This window comes from Dama dama, chromosome 7 (genome assembly GCF_033118175.1).
Source record: "Dama dama isolate Ldn47 chromosome 7, ASM3311817v1, whole genome shotgun sequence".
NCBI lineage: Eukaryota > Metazoa > Chordata > Mammalia > Artiodactyla > Cervidae > Dama > Dama dama.
Window position 1 is genome coordinate 30,445,012 of NC_083687.1, and position 23,175 is coordinate 30,468,186.

Here is a 23,175-nt window from a genome sequence, read left to right on the forward strand (position 1 = left end):
GAGGGCTCCAGGGCTCTCCTCTGCTCTAATCCTTGCTGTACCCTCGAGCCTGACCCCAGAGCTGCTCAGAAAGCACCTTCGCCCCCTTCATTGGACCAGGGCAGCATCTCTGTTGGACTCAGACCACAGTGCATCCTCTGCTTTCCCCGCGCAGAACTGGAGAGGGAGAGTGGTCGTGTCCCCGCGTGGCCACAGGGCTGATGCCTGGACACCTGCGCTCCCCTCTGACCTCCTTCCCAGAGACCTGCCCAGGCTCTCCTCAGGCTCCCAGCGGCGGGTCAGTGCTGTGCACACAAGCTGGTGTCCATCCAGTGTCAAATTCAAAGCCTGAACTGTCACCCAAAATACACCCTGACATGGACATTTCTCTCCCCATTAAATAACCAAGGACTTTGGCCTCAGAGAGGATCAGATATCAGGGCTGTAGTGCCAGGCCCAGGGTGGACTCCACACAAATACAGCGTGTCCTCATTACCGAGGGATGGGATCCTGAAGCCCAAGTACTGTCCCTGCTTCTGGCTACTGCCAGCCTAATGGACTCTCCCTCCAGGGAATCAGCTCTGGAACCTCCATTCCTAGGATGCAGTAGAAGAGGGGAGGAAGGGGAGGTGGAGGAGATCCCAAAGTGCCTGTAAAGGTGGGGAGGGTCCTGGAGAAGTGGGGAGAGGCAGGAAACATGACATTATGGGATGGAGGCCTAGGGTGTGGAGGGGGAGGATTCAAGAGGAGAGGGTGGGGGAGGGTCACTGCGGGGACCAGAGCACAGGGAGGCGGGGTCTGTGAGGGGAGGGGCACAGGGGCTTCTGGCCTGGGCGCTGGGAGAGGCTCTGTTTTCCACCCGGATGATAAACACACTGGAAAAGAAAATGGCAACCCACTCCAGTGTTCTTCCCTAGAGAATCCTATGGACAGAGGAGCCTGGTGGGCTGCTGTCCATAGGGTCGCATAGAGTCGGAAACAACTGAAGCGACTTAGCATGCATGCATGTGTTGGAGAAGGAAATGGCAACCCACTCCAGTATTCTTGCCTGGAGAATCCCAGGGACAGAGGAGCCTGGTGGGCTGCTGTCCATAGGGTCGCATAGAGTCGGAAACAACTGAAGCGATTTAGCATGCATGCATGTGTTGGAGAAGGAAATGGCAACCCTGGAGAATCCCAGGGACAGAGGAGCCTGGTGGGCTGCCGTCTATGGGGTCACACGGAGTCGGACATGACTGAAGCGACTTAGCAGCAGCAGTAGATAAACACACAGGTGTCAGCTCTATATTTTGGTGGTAAACTATACTTTTGTTTTCGGTATTTTTCTGAAATTACATGCATCAGTTCAGTTCAGTCGCTCAGTCGTGTCCGACTCTTTGCGACCCCACGGACTGCAGCACCCCAGGCCTCCCTGTCCATCACCAACTGCCAGAGTTTACTCAAACTCATGTCCATTGAGTCAGTGATGCCATCCAAAAATCTCATCCTCTGTCGTCCCCTTCTCCTCCCACCTTCAATCTTGCCCAGCATCAGGGTCTTTTCCAATGAGTCAGTTGTTCGCATCAGGTGGCCAAAGTATTGGAGTTTCAGCTTCAGCATCAGTCCTTCCAATGAATATTCAGGACTGATTTCCTTTAGGATTGACTGGTTGGATCTCCTTGCTGTCCAAGGGACTCTCAAGATTCTTGTCCAACACCACAGTTCCAAAGCATCAATTCTTCAGCGCTTAGCTTTCTTTATAGTCCAACTCTCACATCCTTACAGGTATGGTGTGACTCAAATACAGGTGGAAGAAGGGAAAAGAGAAAGGGAGAGAGCGAAGGAGATGAAAGGAATTCCTCTCTTCCAGAGAAATACCCCACCTCTGTCCCCACTCCACACACCCCCATACATGATAATGGGCAAGGGGGTGGGGCAGGGAGACTCAAGGAAGGAATGACCCATCCTCAGCTAGGTCAGGGGCTACTGGGACATTGTCCGCTTATTTGCTAAAACATCGGGGACCACTGTGTCAGAAAGACTGGTCCAACAGCTTGGGAAAAAGACCTGCCCAGCTGTTGGCCATGAAGGTAATTCCTAGAGATCAAAGGAGAGGACCTGGAGGGAGCCTGAGGGCCACAAGGGTGACAAGGAGACCAGGCAACAGTCTGGGCCAGGAGTCCCCCTAACATTTTCCAGAGGCAGGAAAACGACCTTCCGCCTCCCTAGACCTACACTCAAGGACACCACAGGGGGTACCCTTCCTCTCCAGGCATCACACACCTTCCACCCTTTGATGCCTCAAAGAGTACTCTTCTGCTCTGAGTCCTAAGAGCCCAGGACCCCAGCCTCCTGCCTCTCATCCCCTTCATGGACCTCATAGACAGAGACCTGATGTCTGAATCCCTCAGGGCTGATCCCTCCACTTTCAAATCTAACTTCTGGCTCTGAGGATGACCCCGGGTTTGGGGTCAGGGATCCCAGAGAGGGAGGCTGCCCAGGGCCCCACAGGCCGCAACTGAGCCAGGCCTCCAGCTGCGCAGAATCAACCGATTCTGCAACAAAATCCGGGGGCGGGGAAGGAGGGCGGGAACAGAACAAAAGCACTGCAAGCTCTTCTTAGCCGAGGTAATTGTGGGGTCTGTCGGGGGGTGGGGTGGGGTGCGGGTGGGGTGGGGGAAATCCGCCTTTCTTGGGGGTCCTGGGGGTCAGAGGCAGGGACTCTTAGAGCAGAGGAATGCTTGAGTTTCTAAAGCCCCGACCATCCGAGTCCGAGGAGAAAATCAGTGCAGGCAGGTCTGTAGAGACCCTATAACCAAGAACGGGCTCCGATTGGAGAGTGAGAACTGGGAACTCGTCGTGAGTATCCAGGCAGAAAGGCCCGACAGTTTGAGAGGAGAGAAAGTGAAACTCCAGCGAGGTGGGGAACCCCTCCCCCCACTCGACACTTACCTCCCCGCCCCCAGACAGCACCTTCTGGCCTAAGATTCTGATCGCCTTGCTTGGGACCTGGAACTTTGCCCTGACACTGCTACTCCTGCTTGGAGAACCGTGTTACACTATCTCCCAGAGTCCTGGCCCAGGGACTGGGTAAGTCAGCAGTTTAGAAAACTTGGTTTCAGAAACTGTCTATGGGCTTAGGACCTTGGACTTCAAAGACAATACCATTTATGTGTGATATATCTGTGAACATTTACTGTATTAGAAATAGAAACAGAAATCTATTGATTCAACTATTATATTTAATAACCCATTACATGAAAAGATATTTTTATGGAAAATCACTATTTTCAAAATAAAACAGTATAGTGAGAAGTGATCTTTCTAGATTTTACATTCTTTCAAAAGTTTCCATTCTTTTCTTGTATGTCTCATTAGAAGACTGAAGACTTTGCATACTGCCTCTGTGTTTAATCTTTTTGGTTGAGTATATGAAAAAATCCCGCCTCACAAAAATAGGTAACGGAAGTATGTTGAATAACGTTTTCAGATAATTGTGGTTCCCACTTTGATACAACACTAAAACTACACAAGTGGTAGCTTCTTAAAGGTTATTTTTCAGTGATAACCCATAACTATCACTGAATATTTCCAAATCTGTTGCACAGGAATCCAAGGTCTGTCCTGTACATTGAGTGAATATTGTACTAATGTGTGATTTTTTTAAGTAGTGTATTGTTTCACCAAGTTGTATAGATTTTAAAGTGTTAACATTTAAGATTATCAAACAATCACATTTGTTAATATCACCACAGTTGACACTGGAAAACTGTGTGTCAGTACTGTGTCGGTACTGGGAAGCTGTCAAGATTAATTTTCTCATGAGAGCTTGCATTTTATCATTGGCAGAAAATAATGTCAGTTGATATTCTAGAAGGAAGAAGCTCCCAGTCATTATGCCAAAATAACTAAATGTAAACAATCAATTTTTCTGTTCTTCATTCTCAAAGTGAAAATGGCATTCCATAAAAAAAGAAGCTAAGTCAACTCAGAAAACTTATTTTCCTTGGGACACAGTACTTCAGAATGTAGCAGAAGGACTTTATGTGTACTTCCCAGTTCATCCTATCAGATATTCTAAAATGTGGACTTAAGAATGGTGACTGTAGCAGCTTAATAATTTTTAATACTACAACCTGGATATTTTTCAGTGAAACTTGCTTTTCTATTCTGCAACTGAATGATGGTGACGAATACAATAACTCCTATTGCTGTTTGATGAAATAGCCCGCATTTCTGCTAAGTTTTACCTCAGAGCAAATGTCGTCACAGTGAAAAAGATAGGGGCTTCCCTGGTAGAGCAGTGGTTACTAATCTACCTTCCAATGACAGGGGACATGAGTTCAGTCTCTGTTGGGGAACTAGGATCCCACATGCCACAGGGCAACTTCTGAGCCCATACACTCTAGAGCCTGTGCTCTGCAACTGGTGAAAGCCCCAATATCTCAGTGAAGACCCAGTATAGCCAAAATAAAAAATGAAAATAAATAAACTTAAAAAAAGGTGAATAAATTTTGGGTAATGTTATGAAAGTAGTTTTGACCCATAACTGGGTCTCAGAGACTTCAAGGGTTCCATAGACCACACTTTGAGAATTTCTGTTCTGAGTGAAGCAGGGAGACTACAAGCTGGCGGCTTCCCTTGTAGCTCAGTCTGTAAAGAATCTGCCTGCCATTCAGGAGACCCAGGTTCGGTTCCTGAGTCAGGAAGGTCCCCTGGAGAAGGAAATGGCAACCCATGTAGGTATTCTTGCCTGGAGAAGCCCATGGACAGAGAAAACTGGAAGGCTACAGTCCATGGGGTCACAAGAGTTGGACATGACTTACCAACTAAACTGCCACCACAAGCTGGCACCCACCTCTTTGCCTCCTCCTCACTTCTGAGAATACCGCTTCCTGAACTGGACTCCCTGCCTCCCAAACCTTTACTTATTAGGGCTTTGCCTCTTGGCTCTCCTAAAAGAGAACTTACTCCTAGAAATCTGATGCCAGAGTGTCTCCATACACACAGACAGTTGGATGACAGGTGTTTCCCTTTTGGTGAGGGAACAGTTTGTGCTTGAAGACAGAGAGAAATTCATTCATGACCCATTTTGAATTTGTTTATTTCAGTTCAGTTCAGTCACTCAGTCGTGTTCGACTTTGCGACCCCATGGACTGTAGTAGCTCGCCAGGGCTCCCTGTCCATCACCAACTCCCGGAGTTTACTCAAACTCATGTCCACTGAATCGGTGATGCCATCCAACCATCTCATCCCCTGTCATCCCCTTCTCCTCCTGCCTTCAATCTTTCCCAGCCTCAGGGTCTTTTCAAATAAGTCAGCTCTTCACATGAGGTGGCCAAAGTATTGGAGTTTCAGCTTCAACATCAGTCCTTCCAATGAATATTCAGGACTGATCTCCTTTAGGATGGACTGGTTGGATCTCCTTGCAGTGCAAGGGACTCTCAAGAGTCTTCTCCAACACCACAGTTCAAAAGCATCAATTCTTTGGTGCTCAGCTTTCTTTATAGACCAACTCTACCATCCATACATGACTACTGGAAAAACCATAGCCTTGACTAGATGGACCTTTGTTGGGAAGGTAATGTCTCTGCTTTTAAATATGCTGTCTAGGTTGGTCATAAACTTTTCTTCTGAGGAGCAAGCGTCTTTTAATTTCATGGCGGCAATCAACATCTGCAGTGGTTTTTGAGCCCCCCAAAATAAAATCTGCCACTGTTTCCCCATCTATTTGCCATGAAGTGATGGGACCAGATGCCATGATCTTAGTTTTCTGAATATTGAGCTTTACGCCAACTTTTTCACTCTCCTCTTTCACTTTCAAGAGGCTCTTTAATTCTTCTTTGCTTTCTGCTATAAGGGTGGTGTCATCTGCATATCTGAGGTTATTGATATTTCTCCTCACAATCTTAATTCCAGCCTGTGCTTCATCCAGTGCAGCGTTTCTCATGATGTACTCAGCATATAAGTTAAATAATGAATTTGTTGGTACCAGCTTAATATTGATCCATATCCCAGACAGAAATGTAATCTGTGTGAGAAATAATATTGGCCCTTTGGTTTTAAATGGGTCTAATGCACCTTATTTGAAGCCCAAAATAGCAAAAATAATAGTGCTACTCAAAGTTCTCGGTCTGCACTTTCTATGTGGTGGGTGCTACCTACTGAGCTATTGAGCACTTGAAATGTGGCTAATGTCACCGAGTTGAATTTTTATTTGATATCATTTAAATTTAAATACCATATGTGGCTAATGGGCTTTCCTGGTGGCTCAGATGGTAAATAATCCTCCTGCAGTGCAGGAGACCTGGGTTCCACCCCTGGGTTGGGAAGATCCCCTGGAGAAGGGAATAGATACTCCCTTCAGCAATTTTGCATGGAAAATTTCAAAGACAGAGGAGCCTGGTGGGCTACAGTGCATGGGGTCACAAAGAATTGGACACGGCTGAGTGACTAACACACACACACGTGCCTAGTAGCTACCATATTTGACAGAACATATCTAAGTGTTTTAGTTTTCATTCTCCCGAGATACCGTATGACTCATAGATTAAAGTACACTGAAATTATCTTTATACATTTATTTATGTATATTTATGTAGACATCACCTTAAAGTATAGAAGGCCAGAAAATTTAATCTGCTCGCAATGCAGGAGACCTGGGTTCCATTCCTAGGTTGGGAAGATCCCCTGGAGAAGGGAATGGCTACTCACTCCAGTCATCTTGACTGGAGAATTCCAAGGACAGAGGAGCCTGACAGGCTACAGCCCAGAGGGTTGCAAAGAGTCCGATATGATAGAGCAACTAATGCTTTCCTTTTCTTTAACATCTAGAGTGCACAGATAGTAACCAAAATATAATCTATAACTTCATCAGTTTTCAAAAACACCCATCATTGGAGTCAATTTTGGTCTATATTACATTGAGACTCTTGATGTCGTTTTTGCTAACCTGGTAAACATAAGCAAGTACTTATGTTTTCACTTAGCCACTAGAAAGTATTTATTGAATACCCCATTATAAAATACCCTGTAGGTCTTACATAATTATGAAATACACAGCAGAAGATGTAAACCCTAGAATTCCACCACCTTAGAATTCTTTACTTGTTATTCCTCCCCATGGTGTGTGGTACCTGCCCCCTGTTTCAGCTTTTTGTTTCCTTTCACCCTTGGATACCATTCTCCTCATCTCTCTACTTAAATGAAAATATACATAGAATTTTCACAATTGTAGAATGAAGAATTTTCTAAGCCTGACCCAAAGATTAAAAAAAACACCAAGAAAAAATAAAACTTTCTACAGCAACTACAACTCACAGCCGTGCAAACACATGTCCATAATCAAATTCAAAGACACATAAAAAATCTGACAGACAACAGGTTAGCATGTGTTGATATTTTTCAGCCAGAGACCACCAGGAACACACCTAGTTGAACACACTGTGCTTCCTACTGATACAGCAAAGGACAGCACATTCGTGGGAAATCACAGGCATTTTAGAATTAAAGTATAAGAAAGGATGTGTTGTGGAATTTGGGCTTTTGTTGGATAAAAGAAAGGTTTACTCTAAACTGAGTATTGCCAGGAAGCATGGTCAGTTACATGACTGGGTGTCCTAATCAGTCTTTTCTATAAGGAGGGCAGGCTAGAGCAAGGGTAAGGCAGCAGTTGGTAAAGAAGCAGCCGTCACTCATGGTACCCAGGACGGGGGATGGTCATACTGTGTGAGTTGCACTGTGCCCTGTGTTCTCTGCGTTTAAACAAAAGTATGTATAGTCTTGTCTTGTTTAGTGTGACTTTATTATGTGTATCCTTGTTTGATATTGGTATTTTATAAAATAGTTTATTCCAAAGAGAATTACATGGCCTAGCTGTGAGCACCAGGCTCACTTCAAATAACACTGAGGTCCTGCTGTGAGTGTCACACCTGTTCCCTGGGGTCAGGAGGCTGATTTTTCTTCTTCCTTAAATTCAATATTTTACAATTCTTACATTGCAAGTGAAAAATAAAGATTACAAGAAAACAATTTGGAAAAGAAGAAATGCAAATACCAAATGATTTGTTATTAATAAATGGGAAAAATGAGAGTATGAAAGGAAAAAATGGAAAGAAAAATTAAAATCTGTCAGCTTGGCAAAGATGAAAGGAAGATAAAGGCTAGGACCTTTAGTGGGTCTCCTTGGGGAAGTCAAGGTAGGGCAGGGTAAACAGATTAGGATTGGCTGATATGAATAATTTCAGCTGGCTTTGGGCTAGAGGTGGACTTTAGTTGTCTGGTACCTGGCCCTGGGATCATTGGTGGTGGTGGTGGTATAGTTGCTGAGTCATATCTGACTCTTGCAACCCTGGTGGCTGTAGCCTGTCAGGCTCCTCTGTCCATAGGATTTCCCAGGCAACAATACTGGGGTGGATTGTCATTTCTAGGGATCAAACCTGGGTCTCCTGCGTTGCAGGTGGTCTCTTGCATTGGGGGTGGCCTCCTACATTGCAGGTGGATTCTTTACTGACTCAGCCACCAGGGTAGCCCTGAGGTCACAGAGGCAGAGGAATATTGCCTGTTGGGGTCCAAAGGCCAGACGGGAGGGAGGGCTCTGGGTTGGTTAGTTTGTGTATCAAAGGCTTGCTCCTGGCAGGGGAAAGCAATCTCTCCTCAGAGATAAAGGTTTTTTACAAAAATTAATTAATTTTTACCTTTCAGCTGGGTCTTCCTTGATGCTCGTGGGCTTTCTCTACTTTCAGAGAGCTAGAGGGCTACTCTCTAGTTGCAGAGCACAGGCCTCTCGTTGCCATGGCTTCTCTTGTTGCAGAGCACAGGCTCTGGGCCCAGGAGCTTCAGCAGTTGCAGCACATGGGATCAGTTGCTCTGTGGCATGTGGAATCTTTCCAGATCAGGGATCATAACCCGTGTCCCCTCCATTCGCAGGAGGATTCTTACCCACTGTACCACTAAGGAAGTCCCTCAACAAAACATTCTTTTTTTTTTTTCCTTTTCATTGCAAATGTTCTTTTTTTTTAAAAAAAAATTATTTATTTTAATTGGAGGCTAATTACTTTACAATATTGTAGTGGTTTTGCCATGCATTCTTATACAACTGAGCTATCAGAGCAAATTTCCCCACATCTTGAGCCCAGGAGTTTAAGTATTGGAAGTTCTTTGACACCTAGCCTCTGCTCCCATGCCTTTAGAATGCTGGATTACATGAGTCTTGATGAGACCATGTCTTATTACAGAAACTGAAAACACACTTCCCTAAACTTTTGTTGTTGCTGGGGCACAGGCAGGCATCCTATACTCTACAATCTGGTGCACTTGTGCCAGATTTTGATTTAGGAATTAGTTACATGAAGAACTAGGGGCTGTTCCATTTACTAATTTCCTAAGCCCATTCCCTCCTCAACTCTTCATTCTCATTTCTCTATCCAGGAGAACTATACTCATCAGCTGGGTCTGTGAATCCATTGGGACAGCTACTGCCAAACACGCCTCAGGCTCCAGTCCCATCTATAATAATTACTTCTTCACCCTCTGCTCCCAACCAGATCATATCCACTCTCCACTTTCTTGGACTCATGCATGTGTTCTGTTTATATGCTGACAATCCCTATAATCCTCTCAAGCCCCACTGACTCTTGCACCTCCTCCCCTTCTCACTGCAGCTACCAGCCATGTGGGGGTAGGTGGACCCACCTCCAGAATTTGCAAGCAGGCAGGCACAGGTGTCCCTCTCTCTTTGCAGTCCACATGCCCCAGTGATGTTGAACAATTTTCTTGTTTTCTAAAATTAGCCAAATTTGTTTTCTGCTGCTTATAGGTAAGACTGCTAATTTAATATTAAGCTAAGTATCTATTTGTACTATCTCAAAACACAGTTAATATAAAATTTACTTCAGAACCAAATGATTTCCAAAAACTCACATACACCTGAACCTCACATGGCTTCCCCTCGCCCCTTCCTATTGCAAAAATTATCAGAACACAGCAGATAAAGGAATTACTTTACTTTTGAGATATCACACCAGATATCTCAAATCTCATAGCATATCAAATGTGAAACAGGTACGAATTGCCAAATATTTGCTGTTTCCTCAGCTGCTTAGAAGGATGACGGGAGAAATTATGGGACAGAAAAGGTGCTTTAGAAATATCGGTATGGATGTTGTCATCAATTACTGTTTGTGGCAGGGGCTGAAATTCTAGGTACAGTCACTCGTTCTCATACATTTGTCTCAGGAGCAGATGAAGAACCAAATCAAAGCCAACAGCAGTGATTAATTAATAGTTTACAGACATTTTAATAAGTACTTTAAAAAAGACACTCCAACCATTCCCCTTAGAGAAAGAAGATCAACTATTACCCTCTTCATTATAGAGACAAAGTAGTGAGGACAAGAGACTCCTAACTCTGCCGTAAGGCTCTAGTCATCTGAGAGCTTTCAGAAACCCAGCAGCACCGTCCGGCTGAGGCAAAGAGCTGGGAATGATGAAAAGGAACAAAGGCTAAATGAGAAAACCTGGGGCTGTGCGAGGAGCTCTTCTGTCAGGGTCTCAGCGTAAGTCTGGATCTCCTGCAGTTAAGTCACAGGAAAGGGAAAATTCTCCCAGTGAAGGCAGATGAGAATTCATAGATGAACTCTTGAGTCCAGCATTGGTAAAGGTTGCCTTTCCACCATCATGATCCAGAGCAACTCCAATCTGCCGGGGGCAGTAGGACAGGATCTGGAAGGGCTCAGGGCTGGTACATATAGAGACCCCAGCTGAGGACAGCTGCAGAGTCCAGAACCCCTCCTCGGGGGTGAAGTTGAGAAATCCCCTTCTCACACTGACTCTCTTGCCACCCCCACCAGGCAGAATTTTGGCTATAATCCATTTTTTCTGAGACCATTCCTCCTCCAACTCCTCATTCTCCTCTCTGTATACAGGGAATGATACCCATCAGTGATGCCTGTAAATCCACCAAGATCTCTACTCCCAAATACACCTCTGCTTCCAGCCCTGTATCTCATAGCTTCTTCTTCCTCCTCTGCTTCCCAGCAGATCCTGTCCACTTTCACTTCCCAGTACACCTTGCCCCATGTGAAGCCCTTACTGCCCAGCACCCCAGGCTCCGGATCAAATCGCTGACCACACTGGTATTTGTTCATCCGCAAGCCAGTGAACATCATACTCTTCCCATTTGGAGACTGTCTGGGAATTCAGGATGATCCTCACTGTGGGGACAAGGAGACAAACGTGTGGCATCACAAAAGATACCAAATGAGATTTGTCCCATCAGTTCTGGGCCTTTATGACAATGGTGGGAGACTCCTCAGGGGGCCAGGACAGAGACTACTTTTGACCTTGTGTTCAGACTGTTAACAGCCATATCTAGAAAGTATAAACACAGAAAATTCAAGGCCTCAGGCAGTGCGATGAAACTTGAGAGGGAAACCGAAAACCTGGGATCACTATAGCTGGGCAAATCTAGAGAAAAGTTTATGATTTTGAAATCAGGATAAAGAATTTGGATACTTTAGTCACACGAAGACCTTCCTCTTTAAACAGAAGTGCTGACCTGTGAGTAATGGACCTTCACAGGAAAGTTGCAAACTTCAGTCACTATCCCCTCCAGATATTCACTTTTCTTATATTCCAGATCCCTCATCAATTTTCCTAGAGTAAAAGAACAAGAGGACAATGAGCAATTCTTTCTTTCTTTCTTTTTTTTCTTTAGTCACACTGCTTGGCTTGCAGAAAGACCAGGGATTGAATGCAGGCCAATGGCAGTGAAAACATGGAGTCCCACCCACTGGACCACCAGGGAATTCCCAACAATAAGCAATTTTAACACCACAGCTTCTAGGTCAAGTTCTCTTCTGTGGGCTCATATAACTTTAGATGATGACAGGGCACCATGAAAATTCAAGTGAAACAGAGAAAACAATTCAGGAGACGCTCAGACCTGTGCGGTCTAAATTGGTTCTTGTAAGTATATATACCAAAGAGTGCTGAACCCACCTGGTGCTTCATTAAAGAGTACCTTTGGGCATACCTGGAGAAGGAAATGGCAACCCACTGCACTATTCTTGCCTGGAGAATCCCAGGGACGGGGCAGCCTGGTGGATGCTGTCTGTGGGGTCGCACAGAGTCAGACACGACTAAAGCGACTTAGCAGCAGCAGTTGGGCATCCCACTTGTTATTAAACTATGTCCTAAACCACACTGTTTCTCTCCAGTCTCAAAGATACCTCTTTGAGATTAATTCTCTCGGTATTCTTTAAATTGTTAAAAAAAATTTTCATTGTGCTAAAAAAACATGACATTTACCATCTTTACTATTTTTAAATGTATAATTCATTAATGTTCAGTTCAGTTCAGTCGCTCAGTCATGTCCGACTCCTTGCAATCTCATCGACTGCAGTATACCAGGCTTCCCTGTCCATCACCAATTCCCGAAATAGCTCAAACTCATGGCCATCGAGTTGGTGATGCGGTCAAGCCATCTCACCCTCTCTCATCCCCTTCTCCTCCTGCCTTCAATCTTCCCAGCATCAGGGTCTTTTCCAATGAGTCAGTTAATCATTAATCATTAATGTTAAGTATATTTAAATAACTATGCAATTGATTTCCAGAACTTTTCTGTTTTTAAAAAATGAAATTCTATACCCATTAAACAGCAGCTCTTCATTTCCCCCTCCTTTCAAACCCTGGCAACCACTAATCTACTTTCTGTTCCTATGGATTTGACTACTTTAGAGACCTCATATACATGGAATCATATATTACTTGTCTCTTTGTGACTGGCTTATTTCACTTACCCTAATGTCCTTGAGGTTCATCTATGATATAGTACGTGGCACAATTTCCTTCCTTTTTTAGGTTGGATAGTATTCCATCGTCTGCATATGCCACATATTCTGTTTCTCCATTCATCCATCAATGGGTGTTTGGGTTGGTCTTACATCCCATCTGTGGTGAATAATGCTGCTATGAACATGAGAGTGCAAAGATCTCTTTGAGATTCTGCTTTTAATTCTTTGGAGGGTGGGAATGCTACCATATGGTAATTATATTTTTAATTTTTTGAGGAAATGCCACACTCGTACCCTCATTGTTTTGAGATACTCTCCCAAAGTTCTTTTTACCTCACTGTTAGATATGAAATATCTTTTTACTATCTGGAGACCTCTGTCTGTGACTCTATTTTAGTCTAGGTTCCGTTCTTAGACTGTCATGTGGTTTGGACTTAGATTCCCTCCTCAGCGTCCCTGCCTGGTGTGAATGACACACACACAGGGCAAGAAACTCTGAGAAGTCACAGCCACGCTCAGAACCTAAGGACACATTATAGAGAAAGAAAGAAGGTTTCTAGTTTGAGAATCCCCTTCTTTATGATTGAATTCTCTGAGTCCTTTCTCTGAAGAAAGAAGTATATCTGAAAGTTCTCTGTCCAGTTTTTGATTGCAAGACTGATTGGCTTTTCAACCCAGAACTTCTTCCGGGGTACCTGGAGATAATGACGTCACAGTGAGAACTCCTGAGAGAAAGGTATGATTTCCCACCATCACCACCTGCACATGCACATGAGCACTAACAATAGACCAAAGACACAGAGAGGAAAAGATGGTTTTCCAAGTGGTCAGTTTCAAGGTCAGAGTCAAAGAGTAGAACACAGAGTTCTGAAGAAAGAGTCATGATCCAAGGATTCTCTACCCACCAATGTGTCATTTATGGACAGTATTCAAAAAGAAAGTAAGCCATTCTCCTCCTTTGAAAGCCTTTGAAACATGCTACTGATACTACAAGCTCAAAAGAAATTACCTGAGAATATGAACTAGACAAACTAAAATTAAGCTTTAAATATACATTTTTAAAACCATTAAATTTAAAATTAAGGTATAGCTGGGCAGATATATAAACTAAATCCAAAATGAAAAAAGTCTGAGATTTTCATCTTATTATCAAACAGGATTAGATTCAAGGCAAAAAAATTGTTAATGAAACAGAGGCTATTTTATGGTACCAAAGATTATAATCATCAATTAAGATGGAACTCACCTTAAGGATCATACAGGGATAAAACATCAAAATATAAAAAGAAATATGCGTGCATGCAAAGTCGCTTCAGTCCTGTTACTCTTTGCCATCCTATCAACCGTAGCCTGCCAGGCTCTTCTGTCCGTGGGATTCTCCAAGCAAGAATACTGGAGTGGGTTCACATGCCCTCCTCCAGGAAGGAGGACTCTTCCTGACCCAGGGATCGACCCTTCGTCTCTATGTCTTCTACATTGCCAGGTGGGTTCTTTACCACTAGTGCCACCTGGAACCACCTAATATATATATTAAGTTTATATAGTTTCCTTTTAGCAATGAATTCTTGCCCATAGTGTAGTCTCACTATGAGAATACAGGAAAGATGGGCAGAAACTCATTGCTAAAAGGAAACTTTGGGTGACTTTTTTCTAGTCCATGACATATCAAAAAGTAAAAAAATCAGCATCAATACAAAATACCTAAATAAGGTAATTACTAAGGAAAACCTCATGGATATATATCAAATTCTATTCCAAGGACAGAGAGAATGTAGCTTCTTTTTTTTAATTTTTTTAGTTTTTCAATTTTATTTAAATATTTTTTTGTAGCTTCTTTTTGAATGTTTGAAACTGTCCAGAAATTCACAACATACAACACAGAAAGCCTCAAGAAAGTCCAAAATGGTGAATTGGTAGCAAACTCATCTAATCACAAGATTTAAAAACTGTGAAACATGGAAGTATTAGAAACTGCCCCCTTCCCCCCACCAGCACCACTGACAGAAGAAGGAAAAGGTGAGGAGAGTCTCTGAAGAGGCTCTTACCTGGAGGAGAAGGTCACACAGAGTCTCCCCTCCTTGTCCTGGTCCTGGCTTACCTGTGCTGGATCCCGTCACCTGCTGCCTTCAGGACCGTCTTGGCATCGGGATGGTTACAGACAAACCGTCAGTTCTGGTGTCTTGGTCTCTGGAGTCGATGACGCTCAGCGCGGCCTTGCCTCAGCCCTCCCTGCTTTGTCACCACTGACCCTTCAGAGCACATCTGACCCCCACACACCAGCCCTGAGGCGATGGGGTCGCAGTAAGTTTTGGACCACGTGGGCCAAGGTCCTCTCTCCACCCCTCAGCTCACTTCCCACACAAGGACAACAGAGATTAGCAGGGGTCAGGGAAGTCATGGACTGGCACCGACCCTCATCAGGGTGAGAGGTTTAGGTCACCAGAGCATAGACCCCAGTTTTCTTCATGTCCCCAGCAGGGGGCGCCGCTCCTGACACACAGTAGGTTCTCCATCAGTTCCCTCCCTCCTGGAAGATGTTTCCCAAAAACTAAGTATAGACTATGTTGCATTTACAGGTCATTCCGCCCCACTGTGATTCCCTTGGTGTGTCACTCACTGAGACCCAGTACCCAGCCTGACATCTAGTAACCACATAACAAATGATTGGCAAATCAGTGTGGGGTTTCTTCAACTGACTCATACATGCATAAAGTCTAAAAAGTTCATATGACATAAAGGATTACAGTGAAAAGTAAATTTCCTCCTCCATCCCATCCAAAATCTTTCCACATTCCCTCCCTGGACAAGGTAAGTGTTACAGTTCAGATAGTCTTCTAGAGACAGAGTCCATTTTATAAGGTGGTATTTCCCACACATTCTATCTACAACTTTCTTATCAATTAGCAATATATGCTGAGATTATTCTATTTTTAAAATAGAAATCAAGTTCATTTTAAGATACTGATAATAATGATTCTCCACTGCTGATTTTAAACTTTTAAGTATAGGAGAAATCCTCCATTTTCCATAGTAATAGAATTTTTCTCTAGATAAAGTCACCCAGATGTAAAATATACTCATTCTCCAATGTTTCTGAGGCTACTTGTCCTCGTGGTTAATTTCTGGCCAATATGATGAAGCATTTACAAATTTTTGAATTTTGATCTTCAAGGGAAGAAACTTTTCCTCCTTCCCTGCTTTCCCTGGTTGCTCCCAAACCATGAATGTGGTCTTAGGTCCTCCGGTCATGCCAACAAGAGCGGCATCCCATGGAGAGCAGAGAGGAAAGTTCACGGGAACCTGGATGCCTGGACAACCTCGTGCTGCAGGGTCACCCTAAGGTTAAGGTGTTAGTTGCTCAGTCGTGTCTGACTCTGTGACCCCATGGACTGTAGCCTTCCAGTCTCCTCTGTCCATGGGATTCTCCAGGCAAGAATACTGGAGTGGGTTTCCATGTCCTTCTCCAGGGGATCATCCCAACCCAGGGATCGAACCCGACTCTCTGCACTGGAGGGCGGACTGTCTACCATCTGAGCTACCAGGGAAGCCCTAGCAGTCCTGGAACTCCCTGCCTCACTGTCCTGGGAGACACACACCAGCTTCCTTCCTGTGAGACCAGTGTTACTTGGGTTCGGCTGCACAGATGAGTTAATACATATCTGGAGAACAGGATTCCCAGGAGTGTGTGCTCGTGATGGTCTGTTCTGAGATGAGCAGAGATGTATTTACAGTGTCACCCTTGGCTCCTGGGACATTACTGTGAGCTGGAGGAAGGGAGAGCTGGGCTGGGGGTGGGGGGCAGCACAGGGAGAAGGGAGATGTCACCCTCCTCATCTTCCCAGCCATGGGATGTGACAGGGGAGGGTTGGTCACCAGGTATCCATTTGGGGGCGTTTGTCTCTTCACTTTCCTTCCTGTCCTCTTTACTGACAGTTTCCTTTACATTCCAGACAGGATGGGAATCTCTGCCTGCTGGTCTCTTCCTCCTTGTCCTCCTGTCTGAGGGAAGGGCCTGTGGAGGCTGAGACCTAGAGGAGGAACTTCTCAGGCAGGAAAGGAATGCAGGTCACTTGTCCTCCTTCTGGAATCTCTGCTTCCCCAGTCTGGCCTGGACAGCCAGTCCTGAGACAGCTGAATCCCCAGCATAAGTGAGGCATATGGGGGAAAGAAAATAGTATGCATCCACGGGTCACTCATATCTTTTTTTTCCTGTGATCCCAAAATGTACATTGATTAATCTCCTAATTGTTACCAGAGAGTCACTAGTCCAGCTGATGTTCCAAAAGTCAGTATTATACAGGGGCATGACTACCAGAGGAGGGAACACTGGGGAAACCTTAGATCTGCCAACCACAGGATGACTTTGGGATCATCTGACCACATGGCTTCTCACAGAACTAAGGGTAAGAATGCAGAGACTGAAATAAGTAGAGAGTTCAAGTCCAAGGTTTTGGGACTTACTCCACAGGTATCCATATCAAAATTATGTTCCAAAAATACTAGTGCACTCTTCCATGTTATTTGGAATTCCAAGAGAGAACTTTGTAGGTAGAAACATAAAGGTAGGAAATGAAAAGAAAGTAGCCAGGTTGAGAGTTACAGTTGTCTCATTATCACTGGCAACTATCGTGCCAGTTTCTGCAAGAACCACAGTGGTGAACTAACTGGTATATGATGTGATCACCACGGTTGCATCCTTTAAGTCTTTGAGGATGACATTAACCTCTTTCATCATCCCCAGGACACAATATTGCTTTTAATGCTCTGTCTTGGTTGAGCTTTGAAGGCTTTTTAAGGGTCTTCCACTAAACCTTTCTTACCAGAAGTTTTTTACTCGACACACACACCCACACAAAAATCAGCATGCTGGTTCTTGCCAACTCTAAATATGTCTACAGCTGTGACTCTAGGTCGAGAAATTGCCACCAAGAGAATGTATAGATACAGAGACACTGTGAGATATATATGGCCCTAAGACAGGATGCACATTATTTTCTGTTCCCCATATACCTCACTTATACTGGGGATTCATGATTGCAGGCAGGTATCAGGGTCAAATCTGGCTTGTATTCATAGACCTATAAGGATCTAGATATTCCCTTTCATCAGTGAGTGAAATAAGAACAATGGTCATTGATTCCCACATGGAATGATGTGGGGAATTACTGTTGAACACAACTGCTCCATATTGCAGGGTATGTCCTCAGCGTAGTTAGGTTCTCTTCAGCAAGTGAGTTCTGGGTGTGAGAATTGGCTTAGGTCTGGAAACTAGATAAGGGATGGTAACTTTTTATTAGCCAGCTGGCCTCGGCCTTCATCTCATTCATTTTGATCTATTAATATAATACTAAGCAACACTCTTGTTGCCTGTCCATCTACCTTGCGTCTAGAAACATCATGGTCTATTAACCATTTCCATAAACCCCTTACAGTTAGAATATCCTGCTTCCATCCTGACATCGTTGGTTAATTCAAAAACTTGGTCCTTGTTCCTGCCTTCCTGTCACCTCTTCCCCTGCTTTCTGGGATCCTGTTATCCCCGCTGCTGCTGTCGTGTTATCTCCTAGATCGGCTCTGCCTGCACAGGACAGCGAGGTTAATATGGCTCACTTGTTCATTCCCTATTGCCTGATAAACACTTTCCTTTTGGAAATAGTTACTTGGGTTGGTTTTTTTTGTTTGTTTTTTGTTTTTGTTTTTTACCAATTTTGTTTTTATACCAGCATGCCTACTTCTCTGAGTTTTTTCATGACTTTCTGTTCAATTGCCATGGTGGTTCAGGCATCAGTGCTTCATTTAACGTGAGCCGTAGCACTTGCTGTGGCAGAGGGGCTTGAAGTGAAGTATGAGCCATGCTGTGTGGGGCCACCCAAGACGGATGGGTCACTGTGGAGAGTCCTGACAGAACGTGATCCACTGAGGAGGGGACGGCAAACCACCCCAGTATACTTGCCATGAGAACCTCATGAACTGTATTAAAAGACAAAAAGGTAGGACAACAAAAGATGAGTCCCCCAGGTTGGAAGGTGTCCGATATACTACAGGGGAAGAGCGGAGAACGACTAATAGCCCCAGAAAAAATGAAGCAGCTGGGCCAAAGCAGAAGTGACACTCAGTTGTGGATGTCAGGGGATGAAAATTAACTCTGGTGCTGCAAAGAACAGTATTGCATAGGAACCTGGAATATCAAATCTATGAATCAAGGTAAATTGGACACGGTCAAGCAGGAGATAGTAAGAATAAACATCAACATCTTAGGAAGCAGTGGACTTAAATGGGTGGGAATGGGCAAATTTAATTCAAATGACCGTTATATCTACTACTGTGGGCAAGAATCCCATAGAAGTAATGGAGTAGTTCTCATTAGCAACAAAAGAGTCTGAAATGCAGTACTTGGGAGCAACCTCAAAAATGACAGAATGATCTCGGTTTGTTTCCAAGGCAAGCTATTCAACATCATGGTAATCCAAGTCTATGCCCTACTGTTGATACTGAAGAAGCTGACGTTAATCAGTTCTATAAAGACTTAGAAGACCTCCTATAACTAACACCAAAAAAATGTATTCGTCATTGGGAATTGGAATGCAACAGTAGGAAGTCAAGGGTCACCTGGAGTAACAGGCAGGTTTGGCCTTGGAGTACAAAATGAACCAGGGCAAAGGCTAACCGAATTCTACCAAGAGAATTCACTGGTGATAGCAAACACCTTTCTTTTCAACAACACAAGAGACAATGTTACACATGGACATCACCAAATGGTCAATACTGAAATCGAATTGATTATATTCTTTGTGGGTGAAGATGGAGAAGCTGTATACAGTCAGCAAAAATAAGACCTGGAGCTGACTGTGGCTCAGATAATGAGCTTCTTATAGCAAAATTCAGGCTTAAACCAAAGATATCGGGAAAACCACTAGGCCAGTCAGATAAGACTAAAATCAAATCCTCTATAAATATGCAGTGAAGGTGATGAACAGATTCAAGGGATTAGATCTAGTAAACAGTGTGCCTGAACTAGGGACAATGGTCTGTATACTGTACAGGAGCAGTGAACAAAACCATCCCAAGGAAAAAGAAAAGCAAGAAGGCAAATGGTTATCTGAGGATTCTTTACAAATTGTTGAAGAAAGAAGTGAAAAGCAAGGGAAAAGGGGAAATATACACCCAACTAAATGCAGAGTCCCAAAGAATAACAAGGAGAAACAAGTATGCCTTCTTCAATGAACACTACTTAAAAATACAGGAAAACAACAGAAAGGGAAAGACTAGAGATCTCTTCAAAAAAATTGGAAATATCAAGGGAACATTTTCCCCAAAGATGGGCACAATAAAAGAGAGAAACGGTTGAGACCTAGTGGAAGCAAAACAGATCAAAAACATATGGAAAGAAATACACGGAAGAACTGTACAAAAAAGAACTGGATATCCAAGATGATGTGGTCAGACACCAGAGCCAGACCTTCTGGAGCGTGAAGTCAAGAAGGCCTTAGGAAGCACTGTTGTCATAAAGCTAGTGGATGCAATGGAGTTCCAGGAGAGCTATTCATAACCCTAAAAGATGATGCTCTCAAAGTATTGCACTCAATATGTCAGCAAATCTCGAAGACCCAGCTGTGGCCACAGGACTGGAAGAGTCAATTTTCATCCCAGTTCCCAAGAAGAGCACTACTAAAGAACATTCAAACCATCAGACAGTTGCACTCATCTCCCATGCAGATGTTCAGGCTGGATTTAGAAAAGACAGAGGAACCAGAGGTCAAAGTGCCAACATCCGTTGGATCATAGAAAAAGCAAGAGAATTTCAGATAAACATGTACTAGTGCTTCATTGACAATGTTAAAGCCTTTGACTGTGTGGACCACAACCAACTGTGGAAAATTCTCAAAGAGATGGGAATATCAGACCAACTTACTTGCCTCCTGCAAAACCTGTATGCAGCCCAAAAAGCAACAGTTACAATTGGACATTGATTTCCAAATCAGGAAATGAGTACATTAAGGGTGTATATTGTCACCCTGCTTATTTAACTTACATGCAGAGTACATCATCTGAAATTCCAGGCTGGATGAAGTGCAAGCTGGAATCAAGATTGCAGGGAGAAATATCAATAACCTCAGATATGCAGATGACACCAGCCTTATGGCAGAAAGTGAAGAGCAACTAAAGAGCATGGTGATGAAGGTGAAAGAAAAGGTTAAAAGCTGATTTAAAACTCAACATTCAAAAAACTAAGATCATGGCATCTGGTCCGAGCACTTCATGACAGATAGTTGGGGAAACAGTGGAAACAGTGACAGACTTTATTTTCTTGGGCTCCAATATCACTGCAGATGGTAACTGCAGCCATGAAATTAAAAGATATTTGCTGCTTGGAAGAGAAGCTATGACCAACCTAAATAGCATATTCAAAAACAGAGACATTAGTTTGCCAACAAAGGTCTGTCTAGTCAAAGCTATAGTTTTTCCAGCAATCATGTAGGGATGTGAAAGTTGGACTATAAAGAAGGCTGAGTGCCAACGAATTCATGCTTTCGAACTGTGGTGTTGGAGAAGACTCTTGAGAGTCTCTTGGACTGTAAGGAGATTAAATCAGGAAATCAGGTTAAATCAGGAAATCAACCCTGAATATTCATTGGAAGGACTGATGCTGAAGCTGAAGCTCCAATACTTTGGCCACCTGCTGCAAAGAGCTGACTCATTAGAAAAGACCCTGATGCTGGGCAACATTGAAGGCAGGAGGAGAAGGGGATGTCAGACGATGAGATGGTTGGATGGATCACCAACTCAGTGGATATGAGTTTGTGCAAGCTGCAGGAGATGGTGAAGGACAGGGAAGCTTAGTGTGTTGCAATCCATGGGGTCACAAAGAGACAGACATGACTGAGCAACGGAGCAAGAACCCACACTAATAAGGTCATGTTAAAATCTTGCATGCTAGGCTTCAGAATAATGCGAATGAAGAAGTTCCAGATGTCCAAACTGGGTTTAGAAAAGGTAGAGGAACCAGACATCAAATTGCCAACATTCGCTGGATCACAGAGAAAACAAGGGAATTTCAGAAAAACATCTACCTTGGTTTCATCGACTACACTAAAACCTTTGACTGTGGATCATAAGAAACTGTGGAAAGCTCTGTTGTCGCCTTGTCATACTCCTTTCTCAATCCTGAGCCACTCTGTTGTTCTACACAGCGTTCTAATTCTTGCTTCTTGACCCACAGACAGGTTTCTCAGGGGACAGATAAGGTGGTCTGGTACTCCCATCTCTTTAAGAGCTTTCCACAGAAAGATTTCCTCTTCTTGGGCTCAAAAATCACTGCAGATAGTGACTACATCCATAAAACCAGGATATGATTACTTCTTGGCAGGAAAGCTATGACAGTCCTAGACAGTGTGTTGAAAAGCAGAGACGTCACTCTGCCAACAAAGGTCTGTATAGTTAAGGTTATGGTCTTCCCATTGGCCAGGTACGGTTGTGAGAGCTGGACCATAAAGAAGGCAGAGCGCCAGAAGATTGATGCTTTTAAACTGTGGTGCTGCAGAAGACTCCTGAGAGTCCCTTGGACAGCAAAGAGATCAAACAGTCACTCTTAAAGGAAGCCAACTCTGAATACATATTGGAAGGACAGATGCTGAAGCTGAAGCTCCAGTATTTTGGCCACCTTATGTGAACAACCAACTCATTGGAAAAGTCCCTGATGTTGGGAAAGACTGAGGGCAGAAGGAGAAGAGGGCTTCAGAGGATGAGATGACTGAATGGCATCACTTATGCAATGAACATGAACTTGGGCAAACTCCAGGAGATGGTGAGGGACAGGGAAGCTTGGCATGCTGCAATCCACAGGGTCACAAAGAGTCAGACATGACTAGGCGACTGAGCAACAACAACATAGCATTTGTTAGAACAACTTTAAGTGAACGTCGCTCAGTCGTGTCCGACTCTTTGTGACCCTATGGACTATACAGCCCATGGAATTCTCCAGGCCAGAATACTGGAGTGCGTAGCCATTCCTTTCTCCAGGGGATCTTCCCAACAATATTGAAATATAATTTACCCATTGAAAAGAATCAATTATATCGTATTCACAGGGAGGTGTGACCATTGCCACAATCAATTTTGAAAGGTTTTCATCACCCAGAAGCATTTTTAGAATATTGTTATCCAGGTACCAACTTCCCAGGTGGCTCAGGGTAGAGAATCTGCCTGCAATGCAGGAGAGTCAGGAGACACGGGTTCAATCCCTTGGTTGGGAAGATCCCCCAGAGAAGGAAATGGCAATTCACTTGAGTATGCTTGCCTGGAAAATTCCATGGATAGAAGAGCCTGTCAGGCTACAGTCCAGGGGGTCCCAAAGAGCTGGACATGAATGAGCAACTGAGCACGCATGCACGCATTGAGGTACCAATTTATTCCAGGGCAGTGA